This window comes from Primulina eburnea, chromosome 5, assembly GCF_022965805.1.
Source record: "Primulina eburnea isolate SZY01 chromosome 5, ASM2296580v1, whole genome shotgun sequence".
NCBI classification, from domain to species: Eukaryota; Viridiplantae; Streptophyta; class Magnoliopsida; order Lamiales; family Gesneriaceae; genus Primulina; species Primulina eburnea.
In genome coordinates this window covers 27,225,752-27,232,941 of record NC_133105.1, presented here as the reverse complement: position 1 = coordinate 27,232,941, position 7,190 = coordinate 27,225,752, and positions in this window count along the sequence as shown.

Genomic DNA, 7,190 nt, shown 5'->3' with positions numbered 1-7,190 from the left:
TGGATGTATGGTGTATGTGCCTATTGCACCACCTCAACGAAAGAAAATGGGATATCAAAGAAAGATTGGAATTTATATCGGTTATGATAGTCCATCAATCATTCGATATCTTGAACCTCAGACAGTCGACGTGTTCACAACACGCTTTGCTGATTGTCATTTTAATGAGGAAATCTTCCCAATGTTAGGGGGAGAATAGAAACATACCGAAAAGGAAATTACATGGTATGTATCATCATTGTTACATCTGGATCCAAGAACAAAACAATGTGAAAAAGATGTACAGCAAATTGTGCACTTGCAAAGAATAGCAAATAAAATATCAGATGCATTTGCAGACACAAAAGGGGTAACTAAATCATATATACATGCTGCAAATGCTCCTGCTCGAATTGAAATTCTGAAGAAACAAATTGAAGATACTCATGATGTCATTAAACGCCTGAAGCGTGGAAGATCAGTCGGTTCCAAGGATAAAAATCCTCGAAAAAGAAAATTCATAGAGAAACACGATGATCACAAAATAAAGAATGATGTTCCTGAAGAAACACATGATGATCACAAAATAGAGAATGGTGTTCCTGAAGAAACACATGGTGATGAAAATGTTCTGCCAGAACCACAAACTGACGAGAATCATGAAATCTCTATCAATTACATTAATACTGGAAAAATATGGAACCGAAAAGATATAGAAGAAATTGATGATATATTTTCTTATAATGTGGCAATCGACATCATAAATGATAATGAAGATCATGAACCAAAATCTTTTGGTGAATGTAAAAATCGGCAGGATTGGATAAAATGGAAAGAAGCCATCCATGTTGAATTGGATTCGCTAAATAAACATAATGTTTTTGGACCTATAGTCCTTACACCTGAAGGTGTAAAACCTGTTGGATACAAATGAGTTTTTATTCGAAAGCGAAATGAGAAAAATGAAATAGTAAGATATAAAGCTCGACTTATTGCACAAAGTTTTTCTCAAAGGCTTAGAATTGATTATGAAGAAACGTATTCTCCTGTGATGGATGCAATTACGTTTCGGTATTTGATTAGCTTGGCGGTATCTGAAAATTTAGAAATGCGTCTTATGGATGTTGTTATAGCTTACTTATATGGATCACTTGATAGTAATATATATATGAAAATCCCTGAAGGATTTAAGATGCCTGAAGCACAAAGTTCAAAATCCAGAGAATGTTATTCTGTGAAATTACAAAGATCATTATATGGGTTAAAGAAATCCGCCCGAATGTGGTATAATCGGCTAAGTGATCACTTGATGAAAAAGGGATATGTAAATAATTCAATATGCCCTTGTGTTTTCATTAAGAAAACAACATCTGGATGCGTAATTATTGCTGTATATGTTGATGATTTAAACATTATTGGAACGAATAAGGAAATTCAAGAAGTTGTGTCATACTTGAAGGAAGAATTTGAAATGAAGGATCTTGGAAAAACCAAGTATTGTTTGGGTTTACAAATTGAACAAAGAGAATGCGGAATGTTTGTTCACCAGACAAATTATACAGAAAAGATCCTTAAACGTTTTAATATGGATAAATCAAATGCTTTAAGTACTCCAATGGTTGTTAGATAATTAAACATAGAAAAGGATCCATTCCGTCCATGTGAAGATGATGAAGATATTCTTGGCAAATTGTACAAGGCCTGATATATCTTTTGCCGTAAATTTGTTGGCAAGATTTAGCACATATCCAATAAAGAGACACTGGAACGGAATTAAACATATATTCCGTCATCTACGAGGAACGAAAGACTTGGGACTTTTGTATTCAAAAGATGCTATGTGAGGACCGTGTATCGTATTATCGTAAATCTCATATGATTATCGATAATTAATGAACTTGTCATGTGATTATACATTTGATGTATATTATGACAATGAAATTGGAAAATGAATATTGAATATGAATTGATGTTGTACGAATTGATTTGAGAGGCCGGACGCCAATTTAGTACAAACTTAAAATTTGTACAGAACATGTGGCGCCTGGGCGGTAGAAAATGACCGCCCGAGCGCCAGGGAATGAAAACTTGATATTCGGGCAGAACACCTCGCGCCCGAGCGGTAATTTTTGACCGCTCGAGCGCGGTGTAAGTTGAAACCGGGGGCAGAATGTCTCGCGCTCGGGCGCGAGAATTCTACCGCCCGAGCGCGGTAGCGGTGAGGTGATAAGAACAATTCTTTCCTCCGTTTCTTTCATTTCATTTCAGAGGCTTCGAGGGAAACACGAGAGATTTTCATTTTCTATCGTTCAAATCGACTTTGAGACGCAGTCTAAACGCGAAACAAATTATATATTTGTTATCTGCGCGTTGAGGGCTTCTGACTGAGGTAATTTTCTTCCAGTTCCATCAGCTTTAAATATCAAGGTGCTGGAATATTATGTATTTGAAGTTGAATTTCTGATATGTAGTAGAATATCCGACAATAAACTCGTATTCGAAGTCGGAATTGAATTATGATATGATTATGATTTGATATGAATTTTTGAAGTTTCAAATGATATTTGAAACTCATATTAATGATTTTGGAGTATGTTATTGATTGAAATGAGTATGTAATTGATGTAGATAAAGTGTATCTTCCAGCTACATCAATTGGAACGAAGAATTGAGGTATGTTGCGACCGGGTAACATACGACAGGTATCTGTATTATATGATATATGATTGGATTGATTTGATTGGATTGGATTGGAATACGTGTCTATGTGCCTATTTGATGATTTGATGTGGCATACATGACATTGAGATTGGAGTATCGATGTATAAAATAAATGTTTTGTTAACACACATCATTTTATGCATACATCGATACATGACATGCACGTTGAGCTATGATCCTTGGATACCCTGATATGATTTGATTGGATTCCGGGGTTTGTGAACACAATCGCTATGCCGGTATTATATGACCCGTAAAGCATAGACAATTGTGGCCCCATATGATTGGATATGAGATGTGGGATTGACGACGCTTCGTCGACGTTGTCATATGTGTATTCCCATATCGGCCGGTGTGCCAGCTCGAGCATTGATTTGATTTGATAGCGATTCGATTGATTCTGACATGTTCTCAGTGGATGGGCATTTGACCTGATACCTCCACGACATACATGCATTGCATACCATATATCATTGTTTAGATATCTGTGGTATATATGATTGGTTGTTCCATACGGAGCTTTGCTCACCCCCAAGGGGGGCTGTTGTTGTCTTTGTGTGTGGACAATGGCAGGTACTCCAGGATATCAGGAGACCAGAGAGGGTACTTCTGGAGGGAGCCACAGCTTGGGCTGAGGTTTATATTTATGTCTTGTTCCCAGTATATATGTATATGTATCTATATACCGGGGCATTTCCCGAGGATATGAGATGTTTGTATATGATTGGTTTTGATTTCGTGTGGACGTGTTTTATGATTTGAATTTAGATACTATTTTTAGTATTTAAATTATAGAAGAGATATTTTGGGCTCGTCGTAAAGAAATTTTAAACCCGTTTTCCGCTGTGATTACTTAATCCTAATCAAATTGTGTTATAATAATGATTAGGAGCTAAGGGCCCCCACACAGAGTGGTATCAGAGCATAGCTGGGAATGCTCTATTGAGTCTTGTGTACACTTAAATAGGCACAAATGAATTGTGCGTATGTGTTTGACTTATTTGTATTACTTGCTCTTATGTGATTTGATTTGAGTAAGTATCTGATGAGATTGATGATATGAGGTGATGAGATTATGAAAGTGATATGAAATTGTGATATTCATCTTTTGATTTGTAGATGGATCACACAAATGAAACTGCGAGTAGCAGTACTGAGAGGATTGTTGGGCAATTTGAAGGGTTGTCCATGGATGTTGTGATGGCTCGATTCCAGGATCTGAAACCACCGAAGTTCTTTGGCACTGAGAGTGCTGAAAGAGCTGAGGTCTGGCTGAAGGATATCGAGCACTTGTTTAATATTGTTGAGTATTCCAAGGCTCGGAGACTGAAACTTGCTCTCTATCAGTTGAAAGACCGAGCTAAATCTTGGTGGGAAGCCGCTGAGATTGGATTGAAAGAGGCCGGGACTGAAGTCACATGGGATGTCTTCAAGGCCCAGTTTTTGGAGCAGTATTCTCCTCATTCCTATTATACTGCTCAGGAGAATGAATTCAATAATCTGCAGCAGGGAACGATGACTGTTGCAGAGTATGCTTCGAAATTTTCTACGTTATTGAAGTATGCACCTCACGTGGCTGGGAATGCGAGGGCAAAATATAACAGGTTTGTAAATGGTTTACATCCTGTCTTGTATACATATGTTGTTTCTGGATTGCCTACCAGCTACGCAGAGGCAGTTGAACGAGCCAAGGCAGCCGAGGCTGGACTTAGGCGGGGAGGTCCACAGTATACTCCTCCACCACCGGTGTCAGCTCAGCAGCCTACTTTGAGACCGAGGGGTAAGAAGTTCAAGAAGACTGGATCTGCTTCTTCGTCTTCTTCGAGCTCTAGTGGATCACAGCGAGGGAGTCTGTGATAGCTCCCTACTGTAGTCATTGTGGAGGCAAACATACTATCGAGCAGTGTCGAGGTATGTTTGGTACTTGTTATCAATGTGGGCAGGAAGGCCATTTCTCTCGAGTATGTCCGAACAGGGGTACGACTTCTGCTCAACCCCAGCCAGGATTTAGAGGTGGCCCTGGTATGACGAGACCTGCTGTTCCTGTTCCATCTTTTCAGCAGTCGAATGTCCCACGATATCGAGGACCGGGTGGTCAGAGTGCCCAAGTTCCTCCTCAAGTGAGAGTGTATGCCATGACTGAATATCAGGCGAGAGAAGCTCCTGGTGGTGTGATTGCAGGTATTTGCACGCTTTGCGATTATCCTGCACGTGTTTTATTTGATACAGGAGCATCTCATTCATTAATATCTCATGCATTTGTTGCATCTCACGATATTGAGTGTACTCCGTTGTATGATACTTTGTCGATAGCCACGCCAGCAGGGAAGATTATATTGTCTGAGAAAGTTGTGCATAATTGTGTATTGATATATGAGGATAATGTGATATTTCTGAATCTGATTGTCCTCCCAATGCACGATTTTGATTGTATTGTTGGCATTGATATTTTGACGACGAATCGAGCTACTGTTGATTGTTGTCACGGAGTGGTTCGATTTCGACCGATTGATGGACCCAAGTGGAATTTTTATGGCAAGGGTTCCCAAGCCAAAATTCCATTAGTATCTTCCTTGGAGATGTCTCTATTGTTGAATAGCGGAGATGAGGATTATCTTATCTACGCTATTGATATTTCGAAGAAGGAGTCTTCTTTATCTGAGATTCCTGTTGCGAAAGAATTTCCGGATGTATTTCCCGATGAGATTCCTGATTTTCCTCCTCATCGAGAAGTTGAATTTGGTATTGATCTTGTGCCGGGGACTGCGCCTATATCTAAAGCTCCCTACCGCATGGAACCACTGGAACTGAAAGAATTGAAAGAACAATTACAGGATCTTCTCGATAAGGGATATATTAGACCGAGTGTATCACCTTGGGGAGCTCCAGTTTTATTTGTTCGAAAGAAAGATGGTACGATGCGAATGTGTATCGACTATAGGCAACTGAATCGGGCTACTGTGAAAAACAAGTACCCACTTCATCGTATTGATGACTTGTTTGATCAGCTTCAAGGTACTTCTGTATACTCGAAGATTGATCTTCGTTCTGGGTATCATCAAGTTCGAGTTCGAGATGAAGATGTGCCCAAAACTGCTTTTCGTACGAGGTATGGCCACTATGAATTCCTGGTTATGCCTTTTGGTCTTACGAATGCTCCTGCTATCTTTATGGATTTAATGAATCGTGTCTTCCGAGATTATCTGGACCGATTCGTTATTGTGTTTATCGATGATATTCTTGTGTATTCGAAATCGAAAAAGGAGCATGCTGAACATCTGAGACTGGTACTTCAGACTCTTCGTACTAGTCATTTATACGCTAAATTGTCCAAATGCGAATTCTGGATGGACAAAGTGGTATTTATGGGCCACGTCATTTCGAGACATGGCATATCTGTTGATCCTACGAAGGTTGAAGCTGTATTGAATTGGCCAAGACCTACGAATGTTCCTGAGATCCGTAGCTTCATGGGTTTAGCTGGTTATTATCGTCGTTTTATTGATGGATTTTCGAAGATAGCTAAACCTATTACTCAACTGACACAGAAGAATCAGCGATTCATTTGGTCAGATGAATGTGAAGCTAGTTTTCTTGAATTGAAGACGAGATTGACCACTGCACCTGTGCTTACTATTCCCTCAGGTACCGGAGGATTTGTGGTGTGTACAGATGCGTCTGGTAAAGGTTTGGGCTGTGTTCTGATGCAACATGGCAAGGTGGTTGCTTATGCGTCTCGTCAATTGAAATCTCATGAAACTCGTTATCCTGTTCATGATCTCGAATTGGCCGCCATTGTGTTTGCTTTGAAGATTTGGCGCCATTATTTGTACGGAGAAAAGTTTGTTATCTATTCGGACCATAAGAGTCTGAAGTATCTCTTTTCTCAATCTGATTTGAATATGAGGCAACGCAGGTGGATGGATCTCCTGAAGGATTTTGATTGTGAGATTCAATATCACCCTGGATCGGTGAATGTTACTGCGGATGCCCTGAGCCGTAAAGTTCATGACTCTGTTTTAGCTTCTGTCAATGTCGCCAAAGTACACGAGGATATTTGTACTTCTGGCTGGACTTTTCACTCGAATTGGAATTCTGTCACTGTCTCAGCATTGCAAATTGAGCCGAATTTGATATCGAAAATACGAAAGGCCCAACGAAGTGATGCTCAGATTCAAAAGTCGAAAGAACTTATATCTGCTGGACATCAGTCTGGATTTCAGATTTCTTCTGATGGTTCTTTACGACTTAATGGTCGGCTGGTAGTTCCTGACGACTCTGATTTGAGATCTGCCCTTCTTCGAGAAGCACATTGTAGCAAATACAGTATTCACCCTGGAGGTCGAAAGATGTATTTGACACTGAGACCTCAATTCTGGTGGAGACGTATGAAGAAGGACATTGCTGAGTTTATTTCAAAATGTCTTGTCTGCCAGCAAGTGAAAGCCGAGAGAATGAAACCTGGAGGATTGCTCCATAGTCTTGAAATC